General features: G+C 36.1%; 1 protein-coding gene across 1 annotated transcript in view; it reads left to right on the top strand.

The window, feature by feature from the left end:
* Positions 1–12,868: 12,868 nt before the first annotated feature.
* The window catches only part of LOC105337123 (axotactin), a 43,996-nt gene continuing 42,792 nt past the window's right edge, over positions 12,869–14,072 (top strand). Inside the window, exon 1 of the mRNA XM_034456220.2 lies at positions 12,869–12,928. The gene's annotated coding sequence lies outside the window, so the exon portion shown is untranslated. The remainder of the gene's footprint in view (positions 12,929–14,072) is intronic.

Here is a 14,072-nt window from a genome sequence, read left to right as displayed (position 1 = left end):
CTATGTCTAATTGGGCCGAATTGCCCGTATTAATCAGGAGGAAGGACAGGCAGGTACATGTGCATTGGTGGCTCAACTACCGCCACCTAAAGAAGATGATGTAGAAAGACATGCTCCTTATTTCCCTCATAAAAGTGCCATGACAGTCTGTACAGTACATGTATATATGGCCTTTACTTGCTAAGTAAGAGGTTCATAGTTTATCAAAGTCTCGTCTGATTGCTAAACTACCAGGTTCATGCTATCTTGAAGAGCTCAGACAGTGACATAGCACAGACGGTGCCTTATCAATACTGATATGCCATCCCAACCAACACTCCAATCTAGGTGATGAGGTGTGGACTAAGGCATCAACCTCAGCGACTTGCTGTGTGAGGTGCTGCTCTAAGTACACCAGAGCCCACCAGTCATGTATGTATTAGCTGAGGAAGTCAGTGATGTGGCCTTATTTGTGGGGCCAAGAAGCTGGACGTATTTTGGGGGAAGAGTTCAGCATTACAGCTGGCCCTTGTCCCACTGCCAGTGACTAGATGCCTGGCCAGCAACTCTATCAGCGAAATAGCCTTAAGACTTTGGGCTGAACTAGTGGTATCCACTATCCAGAGGTCAACTTTGAGAGTGAGAATTAGTCACATGTCAGCATTAGCAGATGTTCCTGGAAGATGGGGATTTTTTTCTTGCCAGCCCAGCAGTTAAACACTACTTTATTTACCACAGCCCTTTTAGGTTGAATTAGGACAAGGTCATCTGGAAAGAGATAAGGATTAGAAAAAGGGGGAGAGTTTCAGTTGTTTTCAGGGAGTTTAGGCAGGACATCTTGCGTCTCTGTCATAATGTGACTATGGCCTGTCACCAGACAATCAAGCATACTAAAGCTATACTGAGGGAGTGTTCATTTTGGAAAGGAATGATTCGGGTTTTGTTAGTACTAGTGGTCCTTGCAAGAAAAACAAATGCTCACAGCGCCATGCCAGAGCTGAGACAACCACGAACCATACGGGAGCATACATGGAGAGAGTGCACCTTGACTTCCTGGGACTATTTTAGACTCAGAAATGAGAAGGGGAATGGGTATTAGGTATGTTTCAGTCTTGATGGATCAGTTCACTTAGTAGGCGAAGGGTATCTCAGAGGGCTGAGGTCCTAGCCACGGAAGCAGTCAACAAGTCAACAGGCAATGTGAGGTTCGGATGCTCCCTCCAGATATTTACCGACCAAGAGCGAAACTTTGAGAGTAAGCTGTAGCCTGAAGAGGTTGACACTGCACCTGTATAAAGTAAAGAAGAGGACTGCCATGATGGTGACCAACTATGATTGTCTGAAGAAGTGTGCTGATCAGGATATCCAATTTGTAGCTAGATTGGTACAGAAAAAAGTGTGGGGACTCTTAGTTTTCAACAGAGAGCTGCTAAGATGTCAGGTGAAGAGTTGGGTTCCTGCCCCTCTCTTGAGATGGCAGATGTCTGTAAACCATCTCAGCCAATAGATAGTTCCTAATGACCCCACAATGCCAGGGCTGTCACCAAGCAAATTCCTGCTTCTGACATTACTGACGGTCCATCAGTGATGGAAACAGGAGTGTCCTGGAGTTTTGAGTAAGCCCTGCCAGGAGACCAGCTCCCGGAGGGGCCACACACCAACTAAAAGCCAGGTGCAAGAAGGTCCTTGGAACCCACCCCCTCCCACAAGACCAAACTGTTTCCCAGTAAGCGGCCCCAAGAGCTCACAAAGATTAAGGAGTGCAGGCGTGGAGCCCATGGCCTGCAGTACCTCTACCCTTTCCATGGTTGCGATGAGCAGGCACAAATGATTAGGGTTCATCCTTGATGGTTTGGTTAAAAATACTAGCATACAAACCAGAGATGTCTTTAAAGACCCTTTTGCCTGCATCACTTTTGACCTGGTGGAGGGGTTGGACACTCTGTGCAGGCACATTGATGAGGATCCTCCGATGAGCCACTGGTTCACAAGATCCCTCCATCTGGCTCTTCTTCTCCTCCTCCTCACTGCTGTCCTCTTTGATCTCAGCTTTGACATCTACACACCCAAGGAAGTTGATGGGTAGCCCCTCATGGCTTTTGGGATGACTACCATCATCAGTCCCCAGCCAAGACCCAGTAGTCTTCGACACTGTGAAGGAGGAGGCCACACCAGCCAACCAAGCATCAGATGGAGAAGACAATGTGAAAGAAACAAACTAGGCCGGTGGCTCCCTGGTCCCTTGGGAGTCCTGGCACCCTGGAAGAGGAACACCATATGACAAAACCCAGATCCAGCACCCCTACCAATCGTTATATCTAGCTACAGTATCTCTTACCACTCCCAAGATATTGAAGTCAAAAGTGGCATCCAGGTATGAACCTACGTTGAGAGGCTTTTGTGAGTGGTGAACAAACCTTTGTACCTAAACTTGTAAACATGTTTAAGATTTCAAAATTGTTGGTATTCGAAATATTGGATAATTTTGATACTGAAGTGGTCATTAATTTACATGAAGAGGGATCCAAAAGAGACCATACTGAGTATGACGAACTAGGACAGGGTGATATACATAGCCAACAGAAGGAGGATCAGGGACCTAATATGTTGAGATCTCATGAATGCTGTGACCCTGAGGTACATGAATGGAAAATTGCACGGATACTGTCTTTCCTTTCAAATGCTGAATTGTCATTAAAGACAAAACTGAGGGGAACATATCAGTCATTTCACACTGTGTTCCGTGTTGGGGAAATGCTCAGAACCAAGAAAGGGTATTGGCTTTTTCTGCGAGTTTCATAGAACAAGTGAGGACATTTTATATATAGTAAAGTGCAACAAGATCCGGTTTTTAATTTAAGTCGTTTTTTTTTTTTTGCAACAATAGCATCACCTTGAAACAAACAAATGAATATAGAACCATTCAAAATGCATAAAGTAAATAATAAGTCAGACCCTCGTGTCGCTCTATATACTGAGCGATGTGCTGTTACATACTGTCTACCAAACTGTCTATACAGTTCTGATCCAAACGTGTCCACGTTTCCATGATTGTAACTTTTCAGTCTGATATTTTCTGGCTGATTTTTTCCACACGATCTCTCATGATCTGCCAAACATTTTCTATTGGATTTAAATCCGGGAATCGGAAGGCCTTTTTCATTACGGTCACGTGATTCTGTGTATAGGTATAGTATGCTGTGTAGCGTTGTCCTGTTGTAAAACATGAGGTAAATCGTTTGTCACAATATTAGACAAGAGCAATTCCTCCCCCAAAATTTCACAGTACTTGATTACGGATATATTTCTACTCACAGATACAGAAGGAGTTGAGCCTTACTTGCTTATTCAACCCCACACCGTAACAACTGGTGACGAATTCGGCACCATTTTTGGACAATATCTAAATTTTGCCCACCATTTTCAAGTACATATGTTAAAATTAAATCATCTTTCTTTCATAAAAAGCGCTTCAAATTGGAAATCTGATGAACGATACACCATGCCTATCTAAGACTTCCCTTCAAGAAATCTTTTCACATTATTATACACTGTAGTCATTGGTATGTTTGTTATTTCACATAGTATTTGCGCTAAAGTGATAGATTAAGAAGACGTTTTCTATTTTCGGTTTCTGACATTGCTGAAGTCCGGAAACGTATCGTCAGCTAAAAGCGTCATCACGTGACATCACATAGAAATGAGGGGAATTACTCTAAAAGCATCCCATCAATTTGTCGGTGTGAAAAACTTTTTAAGAAATTATATATTTTTTAAAAATCTGTATGCATACGATATTCAAAGAAAAAGCCGGATTGTTTTGCACTTAACTATGGTATTTTTGATCTTTCTAAAGAAGAAAAGTGCAATCATAAAACATTAATGCGAGAAGCTATTTGGCAGTTCACCTAAGAAAAAGGAGATGTGTCCAAGGCTGGAAGACCAAAAAGAAAAACAGAGAGCAATGATCTGCAATATTATGTAATTGCAAACATTGCCAGGCCTCTTCATCACATCTGCGATAATTCTTTTATTTTGGACACAGTGCAGTGGGAGCTGCCCTGGCCCAGGTAGTCAATGACAGAGAGCATGTAATAGTGAAACATTATTCCTGTGTAATAAGGAAAGAGTTGTTAGCAGTAGTAAATGGATTAAAATATTTCCATTCGTACCTTTATGGGCAAGAATTGACTCAATAACTGATAATACAACTGAGAAAATAAATTTGGATGAAGAACTTGAAAAAACCCACTGGTCAGATTGTGAGATGTTTGTAATTCTTAGAAACATACAGTTTAAAAATGATTCACACAGCTTATGAACATAAAATAGTAGATTTTAGCAGACATCCATGCATGCAAATCATTCACGTAAATCAGAAACAAGAAGGAAATAACCAGAAAGATGATAGAGAGCGTTTTCATGAAGATGCCAATCATCAAGGAAAGTCCAAAGTACTACTTCAGCAACTGTCAGATTTTGATATATGCCCTATTCTTTTAAAAAAAGAAGAAAGTGTCATCTAATTTGGAAAGAAGTATCACCAGGTAGTTTCCATCTGAAGACCCTTTGGGCCCCCTGGAATTGTCTCCATGTTATTGTTGGAGTATTGCACAGGACATCAAAAAAAAAAGATTTAACTTATAGTCTCAGCAGCTATGAGACATTGACCTTTAGAAGTACTTACATGACCTTCTTTCTTTCACCAGCACACATAGGCATTGACAAGACTCTTGAAAAATTTAAGAATAGATTATTCTGGCCTGGGATAAAAGAATGTGGTAAGGATTACTGCAAGTCATGTTCATTGTTAAGCCAGAAAACCATCCAGAAAACAAAACAAAGCAACACTAAGAAATTACATTTTTTGGACCTTTTGAGCGAATAGAGATTGACATTTTTGGATACCTACAAATCATAAACTCTGATCATTAATATAAAACATAAACGTATTTGATTGTTTCACAAAGTGGACAGAAGCCATCCCAATACCAGACCAGACCCTGCAGCTTCTTTTGCAAAAGCTTTTGTCAATAATTACATTAGTCACTCTGGATGTCCTCTTCAGATCAGAGAGATCAATTTTAAATCTTAAGTATTTCAAAATACATGTTTATGTGAACCCTTTCAAATAGATTTGACAAAATTGACAAAAAATATAGCCCTTCGACCACAATCCAATGAGAACATTGAATGATTCCAGAGGACACTTGCATCTGTGTTAACTATATATTTGTTAAGAAGACCAAAGTAGATGGGATGATTATTTGCCCATGGTTACGTACGATACATGTAGCTTATAAGTTCTCGGTTTATGCAAGCACCAATCACATTCCGAATAAAATGACATTGGGTAGGGAAAAGGTGATGCCGTTGCAAGCGGTTATTGGACAACTAAGATGAAGACTGGGAGTAGGGAAGAAAATGTTCAGAGCCCTAAGAATAACTTATAGTCAATCCGTAAGCTGGAAAGGTTAGTCTTAAAACAGAGGTTTCAATAACTGAAAGGCATATACATGTATGCCCTTATGCTAAAAAGCGATTAAGGACTGGACAAGCAGTATGGATTTATACGCCAATCAGAACCAAAAGAGTTTGTAGCAAACTGACCACCTTGGAAGGGTCCATTTTTTCGTGACCAAATGTATTGATGATGTTACATACAAAGACAAATATAGCGAGTTACCTTAAAATAGGAGAAATTCTGTATAAGAGAAGAAAGAAAAGCAGGAGAAGTATAGGTACTTAATGGTGGAGCTGTTGTAGGCTAGACTGATCACACAGTATTTTCAATAAGATTGCTTTATTTTTTTCCATTGTCAAATTGGAAGGTGTTTAAGGTTTTATAACGGGGTTATCCAGGAGTCAAAGGTACATTGTTGGAATTTTTGTTGTTATGGTGTTGCCTTATATCTGTTGTGATGCTCCATACCGTTCTGATTGTCCATACCCATAGTTATCCCCCCCCCCCTTCGTTAACGTTTCTTCACTATCTTTGGACTTGAGGCATTTGCACGACGGACGAAGATTCCAGGTTGCCAAGTACACTACCATCTATGCAGTTCAATATAACAATTCATATCAGAATGGCATCCAACTCGATGTTTCCTGTTGAAGGTGTAGTCAGATATTCAAGTCCTTGGATAGTCAGAAGAACCACAAGTCGAGCAGGGACCATGACAGTTTGAGGGTGGTTTTTCCTTTTTATCGAACCTCATGAAGAAGCCTTTGTCTCCGATTATGAAGAGGAATTGGAGCCTCGGACGATTAAGTACCCTCCTCAAAAACCAGCCATTGAAAAGTTTCTCTTTAGACAAATTGTGTGCTGTTGAAATCGACCTCAACCCTGAACTTAAACTACAGTCCAAGGGCCATATACTGTTGTATAAGGTAACCATACAATCTCGCAATGAAGAACCCAAGATGATGGTAATGTATACTTAAGTAAGTGCAAACCTGCTCTACAGATCCTACCTTCTTTTACAATCCAGAAAAAACGCAATCAAAAAACGTATCAGATATGATTGGAGTAAGAAAAAGTGACATCCTGAAAATAAAGAGAGGGGTACAGCCAACATTTCTATATACCAAAAAGAACATTGAAATGAAAAATGCAGTCAGATTATAAAAAACCAGATAAGAGTAAAGACGTGACATTGATGAATTGGGGAAGATAAACTAACGGAAATAACAACACAACGAATCAACAAACAAACAACATAGTGCCAACAAGGATGTAAGCCTCGAAGAAACGTCAGCGAAGCCAAAGGAGTCCATCCAAGATAAGCCTGTTGATTAGGTCTTCTGTTCCACAAAGACTCCATATGTACCTGACCTGACATGTACAGCCAATAATGACGGGAGATCAATCATAGCTGACCAATGTCCTTAAAATTTCCCACAAGAAATCATCTTGGAATTTCCAGTGGAAGAGTTCAGATCCTTTCATGTCCAGTAGACAGACAGCAGAGAGCAATAGAGTGTAAAGCCTTTTACCATGCCAAGCAGAAGTGGGATGGAATTCCGCCAACCACAATTTTGGATGGATCCGTTCTTTTAAAGTGACCTCCGGCAAACTATAAGACATTCTCTCCAGATCAAAAGCAACATGCCTGGAAGATTGCAGTCATTTATATCTTATCAAGGACCGGAAGCATTAGACTTTTCTCCTGACAGAAACTATCTTTTGTCACGCTTCATCTTCCTTGCTCTTGCTGGGCCTTCCATGCCCAAAAGGCTAGACCTATGAAAGAAACATATGACTTTGTAATTATAAAGCAGTCTATGACATTCCAATGTTCAGTACAAAAAAAGTGCAGCAGGAGAAATTCCTGGACATGCGCACAACACCCTGATACTTCTCTGGACTGGATTATATGAGTTATCGAAAAAACATAATGGCAATTTGAGAAGACCTATGAAATTATAATATTTTAATTCAGGGGAATCGGGAAATTAAAGGAGTGGGGGTAATAGTCATTTTAGAGACTAAAAATATAAGAGGTGGATTTTTACTACTTCTACAATTTACCATGAATCATGGTGCCACTGTTTGTTATTGTTTATATTGCATTATAAATTATGTTGGTCCCATGTTTGTCTCTTTTTTGATTTAATATCATGTCAAATACTTATTTCATTTAGAATTTGACAGTTAACTAGATTTTCCGCAAAAAAATTACATGTTATGGATAACGAACCTATTATTATTCAGCATGAAACTGTACTTGTAGTAGTTTCTGTTATGATATACATGTAAATCCTCTTTATAAATATCATGGCTTCTACATTTTTACCATAGTTTGGTGTACTTTCTTCTTTTTTTTTTTGGAAATGTGGGTTAAGGATGACGTTTACTCAGAATGAAAAAAAATTCCACTGATGATAATGAAAAACCATCTATTGAATGTTATATACCTTTAAGTGTAGTGTTATTTTTCCCTTTCAAAAAAGTAGGTCAATGACATACTTTTTGAGTTAATGGCCAATGAATATATTTAAAAAAAATCAAGAAAACCCCTCTAAAATTTTACACTACGATTGAGATTTTCTTTATTGTGATAATATTACAAATATTTAAACACTTTTAAAAATTAAATACAGTTTATGAAAGGTAGTGGCATTAAATAGGTACAAAGTATAAAAATTTCTGCAATATTTTTTTGAAAATATTCCAGCCCGAATTTCCTCTATCAGTTTTCAAATCCCTACCCATTTTTGATCCAATTTTACAACAAAATGAATGATGATAATACAAAAACATTTATAGTATGAAACTACTTATATAGACCTTATTCTGTTGGTGTAACATTTATATGAGGTCAGTGATCAAATTTTTTTTTGATGGGACCATGGGTTTGTAAAAAGGAAAGTATATTGATGACTAGTGGAAGTTAAATTTGTTGAAGCAAATATATGTAGTAGAAGCCGGAAAATGAATAAATATGAAATAAAAATATCATAACAAACAGTCGAAACATTTGTAAAGTGTTGAAAGAATGAGTAATGTTTAGCAATTTTGGGGGGATAGAAGGTCATTTTAAAATAAATATATGAATACAAAATGCAATGTATAGACCTGTACTGTATTCGGACATTTTTTTTTGGCAGAATCGACTGATGCTAAATCAGAAACCCAATCCCACTGCTAGAAAAAGCCTTAAGAAATTGCCCAATTCGGAACTTCTCGGACTTTTCCAGCACACTTTTTTCGCTTCTCGAAAAGGCCCGAGAAGTTGCGATTGGCTACTATAAAATCCTTAAATTCCGGTGGCATACAGAGATGATTTTAGCCAAATGTGATTCAAGACCATACGTCAACCATAGAATAGTATGTTTGCTATTTCAAAACCGATTTACAACTTGAAATTAAAGAACTGCAGCATAGACAACATCGCTAGGAAGATAACAGACAAGGAAAATGTCATCACATCTCAAGAACATCTCATTGCAACACTTGGGGGCACATCTGATTGAGTGCAAAAAAGACAGGAAGCCACAAGACTGTGGGAAGTAACAAATGTCCACTTTTATTCTAGGTCTACTGGAGAAATAAAGCATGCGCACCCAGAAATGCATGCTCGTTTATAAGTTCATGGTCTTGGAGACGAGCATGTCTCTAAATTGTGGGCGGGCGGGCGGCTGCCAAAATGGTACCCTCATTGTACGGATAACTCTTCTTACAGTTTTCAAGATAGGAAGTTGTTCTTTTGCAGATCAATTGAACATATATCAGAGGTGTGCATATTGCTAGGATTTTGATTTCTGATAATTTATGAAAAAAATACCAGCTTTTGAACTTAGTCATTTTTTGGGCAAAATATTGCATATAGGGTTCTCCATTTTACTGGATACGGTAGGTAGTGTTTATCAATTCTGGGTTGACATGGATTATGGATACAGGTCACATAAAAGAAAACCCGGTTTGCTGTCACATTGACAGCTTTTCACTTGTTCATTGAATGAAATGATAAACTTTATTTTAAAACATTATTGCATGAAACACTTGTTCTCAAAATTTTATATTTTCCCTTCACAAATTAATTAGAATGTTAACTAGAGTGCTTATTGCCTTCTGTTCAAAACATTATAAAGAAAACACCTCATTTGCCCCGTTGATACATGATGGGGTCAAGATGAGAAAAAACTTCAATATACAGCATATAACAAAAAGCTTGTTAAATTTTGGATATTATAGGCTATTTGGTTCTTGGCAAGAACTTTTCTTCTAAACACTTTACCCTATTTTCATTCTTTTTTTCCCACCCCCTCCACTTTTTAAATGTGGACCTTGTCTTTCACTTGAACAAACTTAAAAAACCTTCGTCACAAAATATTTTGTGCCTATGCAAGTTTGGTTGAAATTAGCCAGTTGGTTCTGAAGATATACTTGAAATTACTAATATTTATATGTGTGCTGGTTATTCACAATAGTCATATCCTATGAACTTTTTACAATATGCATTAATTGCTCCTGACATAATTTTGTTTTTGATTTGTTTTTTATATTAAAAATGAAAAAAGAATCTGAAAATGATGAATAAGTTAGCCGAGTTCCTTGAATGCTTTTGAAAAAGTAATTCCTACTTTGTTTACAATAATGTGTCTAAAATACATAAGTAATTGATATTTAAAGATTTCCAATAAAATGAAAGAGTGTAAATTTATAAGAAACAGCTTTACTTGCAATATAAAAACAAAAGATCATTTTTCGTAGGCCACTGTTAAAAATTGTACGTGACTGAGATGTAAGATATAGATGCATCATGCCTCAAAACTCCATCATTTGATTTTTAATCAAAGTGTTGGGAAAACATGAAAGACTCGCAAAGTGTTGAGAAAATTAAACGTTCCATTAATGCGCAAACGTTTTGCTTAACAATTGCAAATCTTTTCGAAAAGCCATATTTTGCTTCAATTTGCAAGTTTCTTTGTGCCCCCCCCCCTTTTTTTCATTGACAAAAGAAATTAAGCTCGATGCATGGTATTATTTTGTATTTGTATTAATGCCACATATCCATTTCGCTGCTAAGATATTATTCAAGTCACGGTTAGGAAAGTAAATAAGCAAGGTATTACGCTACTCCTCAATTCCCACATACATCATTAACATGTGTATTAGGGTATTTTAAATTATGATTGGTGAATTTTTTTTCTTATCAAGTTTTTGAGACCCCCCCCCCCCCCCCACACACACACTTTCAAAAGTATACACTTAATTAAAGAAATAGTTTATAATAGTTTTTTGTGTCAACACAAACCAGACACTACCCAAATATATAGCCTACATGTATAAACTCAGGGCAAATATCAAAAGTTAAAAATATCATGTTGTACTGAAATTCAAAAGTAATGAAAGAAACATATTTATTAAGAACTTAATTGATTAAAACATATATTGTACATAAAAATAATTCACTCTTAATGGTAAAGCATTCAAGATAGTAATAATTGGTGAGCGACGAAAGTTTATGCTGCGAATAATACATTGTACGATCGCGTTAAATATCCGGTTCCAGAAATTTTGCAGGCGGGATAAATTGAAATTTGGTGCAGTGCTGTGTGGTTTGTGTATAGATTGTAAAAGAAATCAATGCGGATTATATAATGTAAGTAGTAACGTTAAGTTATAAAGAAAATTCAAAGATTGTCGTTTCCTCTTTTACTTTTCGACCTAATATCGCTTCAGAAGTTACTTTGTATGATGACTTTTCGTAGCTAGACGATCTTTTCTGATCATATTTTTCTGTAGCTGAAGCTAAATGTGTTGCCATTGTCATTAACTTTTCATAGTTTCATCTTCTCTGAAAACCTTAAAATTTGGTTAATACTAGCATTTAAATATTCTTGGTAACCAAGGTATTCTTGGAAGTCTCAAGACGAAGTTTTGTTTTTTCAAATGAGGACAGCACCGCTTGGAAGAAGAGATAATTATAGGGAAAGTGCGAATAATGTAGGGTGTTGTAAAAATAATTGGCAGCAAGCTAATGGATATGGCATTATGCTCGAGTTTGTTACAAGATACTTAGTTTAAACAATATTTATTTAGTGAATTTCATCATACATATTATAATAACAGTACACAGAAGATTGAGAAACAAGCCAAAAGGCTTATGTTAATCTCGCTCTCGTCATTTTACAAATGAGAGGTGGGTAAAATTTTCAATTACAATAACATTGCACATAAACATTGATTAGGAAAAATGTAGGAGAAAGAAAAAAAAAAAGAAAGGCGAGAAAAGAATAGCTGGAATTGAGTATTGGGACAATTGTATCAAACCAATAGATAATGTCTATACTAATAGACTAAGGTTACTTAAACATGTATTAATATTGAACCATAATGTTGCTTAGTAGCTCTAAATAAGCATTATATATCTGTGAACATACAGGTACATACAAATATGGTATTTAATGTAATACAGTAGTTATAGTAAAACAAGTAGTACAAGATACTTGAGGCCATATATAAAGTAGTGTGCATATAATATAATGTCTTCTACAGGATATGAAGTTTGGAAGAAAATCTGACTCAGAGCGACAATTTATAAAAGTATTTTTTATAGTGTAAATTACTGGGATAAGAAAATAGCTACTTTTTAGGGGTGGAGAACGGCATTTTGTAATTGAGTTAGTAAATATAGTAAATATCAATTCATGGGTATTTTGGAAAAGGTTTGACCATCACAGAGCCTCGTGCCCCTGTCTTCAGCTGATATTGCATGATGAAGTTTGAATACCAATAACTGCCATTTTGCAATTTATTTCTCAAAACATAACACCATGTCCACTTCAAAATTAAACCTGTGTACAATCAAGTTCATATAAGTTCTATAAACCATATTGTTTATACTTATACCTTTAAACAAAAATTAAGCAATTTACTTGCCAACTGCCAAGAAAGTATGAAAAGCAATTCTTTAATTAATTTCTATTCACAAGTTAATAGTATGTTTCCATTCACAAAAGAAACTTTTTTGTTGTTTTATGATATGTACTATTAAAGACTATGATATTTACAATTTACCTGTGCACATTTCTTTACAGATTATTGATGGAACCTTTAAATGCTGATAAATATTTGTATCTTATGTAGTAGCTCCTCCCTTATTGCAGACTATGTCAATATAGAACGGTTGGCGCACATTGAGTCAAATGCACTCTCATTAATAAAGGTATAGATTTTTCAGCTGCGGAGCAACAAGCCCAGAGAAAAGAGGATTAACAGGAAGAACTGAATGCAGGTGTAAGGTGTTTCAGTATTTTTATCGTAATTGTAATGTAAAACTTTAAGCATATAGACAAATGAAGACCTTAAAAAGTACACAATGCATCATATATTGCATTTTTGACCCAAACTTATTTATATTACTTTTCATTTTCTCTTCAGGGAAAACTTCATAGGAGATACAGATTTGTTCTACTCTACCACTTTGGGAATGCGCTGCAGGTAATTGCAAGACTTGATAAATTTCTAAATGTTAAAAAGGAAAAAAGGGAATTTAAGTTTTGTGTCAATTGAAATTGATTAATGTACCATTAGATATATATGAAAGTTGCATATATATATTTAAGATTTTAGATTTGATGCGATTTTAGCATGAATGTGCAGAATATTTGTCCAGACATATATTGGAACTATTTTCACAAGCCAAATTAAGGTTGACATTGCCAAGTCATACTTTTGCATTTTTTTTTATTTAGAGAAAGAAAAGCTTGCCTGATGTTACATAACTCTGGAAACGATTAGACATTATAAAGTGATTACGCTATTCTTCAGTATTCCTATCAATATTTATTTGTATTTTATTGGAAAGTTGGTGCAACAAATAGCAGTTTTAGCATTTGGGATTGTCATTCTAGATAGTTTTTTGTTATTATACTGCCGGATAGATTGGGAATTGACTAGACACTTTGTCTGAGTAATAGAAGAAATTAATGGTGTTGTCATATTCCATTTGGTTTGTTCATTTACTATGGAATTGCATCCTGAAAGAATGATGGGATTGGAGATGCTTTTATTTACTGGCGGTACAAATCACACTCTCAAATCACAATTTTTTTTCAACATTTATTGTTTTTAGTCCATGCAGCTTTGTTCAGTGTCTTCAGGTAGATACCCAAATACCACAATGAATAAATGAATTATCAGTAATTCCATATAAAAATATTTTGAATAATTTTACACTGAGACATGAGAAACAGACAATCCCCACATAGGGCAGGCTTGTAAACTTGTTGGAATATTACAAAAAGAATTTTTTTGAATATTTGAAAAGAAGAATTGATTTCTTGTGATTGTTAATGAATTTTACGTGGGTTCCCGGTATATGTACGAGCCAGTAGATATATGGGAGAAAGTTTTGTTAATGTTATGCAAAAGTAGTCAGAATGCTTTTCTTGCAAATTTTAATCATTCTTATAATTCTCACATTTTTTTATTTATAGTAACAATATCATATGATGTTTTGAAGGAAGTGTTCAATATTTTAGAGAGAAGTTCAATTTTTTGACTGCAAAATATTGAACCTTCAAAGGTTAAAAATATTACCATAATGCAGGGTTGTTTCTAAAAATTGAAGTAGAAGGGAGAA

Source organism: Magallana gigas, chromosome 7 (genome assembly GCF_963853765.1).
Source record: "Magallana gigas chromosome 7, xbMagGiga1.1, whole genome shotgun sequence".
Classification (NCBI taxonomy): Eukaryota; Metazoa; Mollusca; class Bivalvia; order Ostreida; family Ostreidae; genus Magallana; species Magallana gigas.
This window is presented reverse-complemented; position numbering and strand designations above follow the sequence as displayed.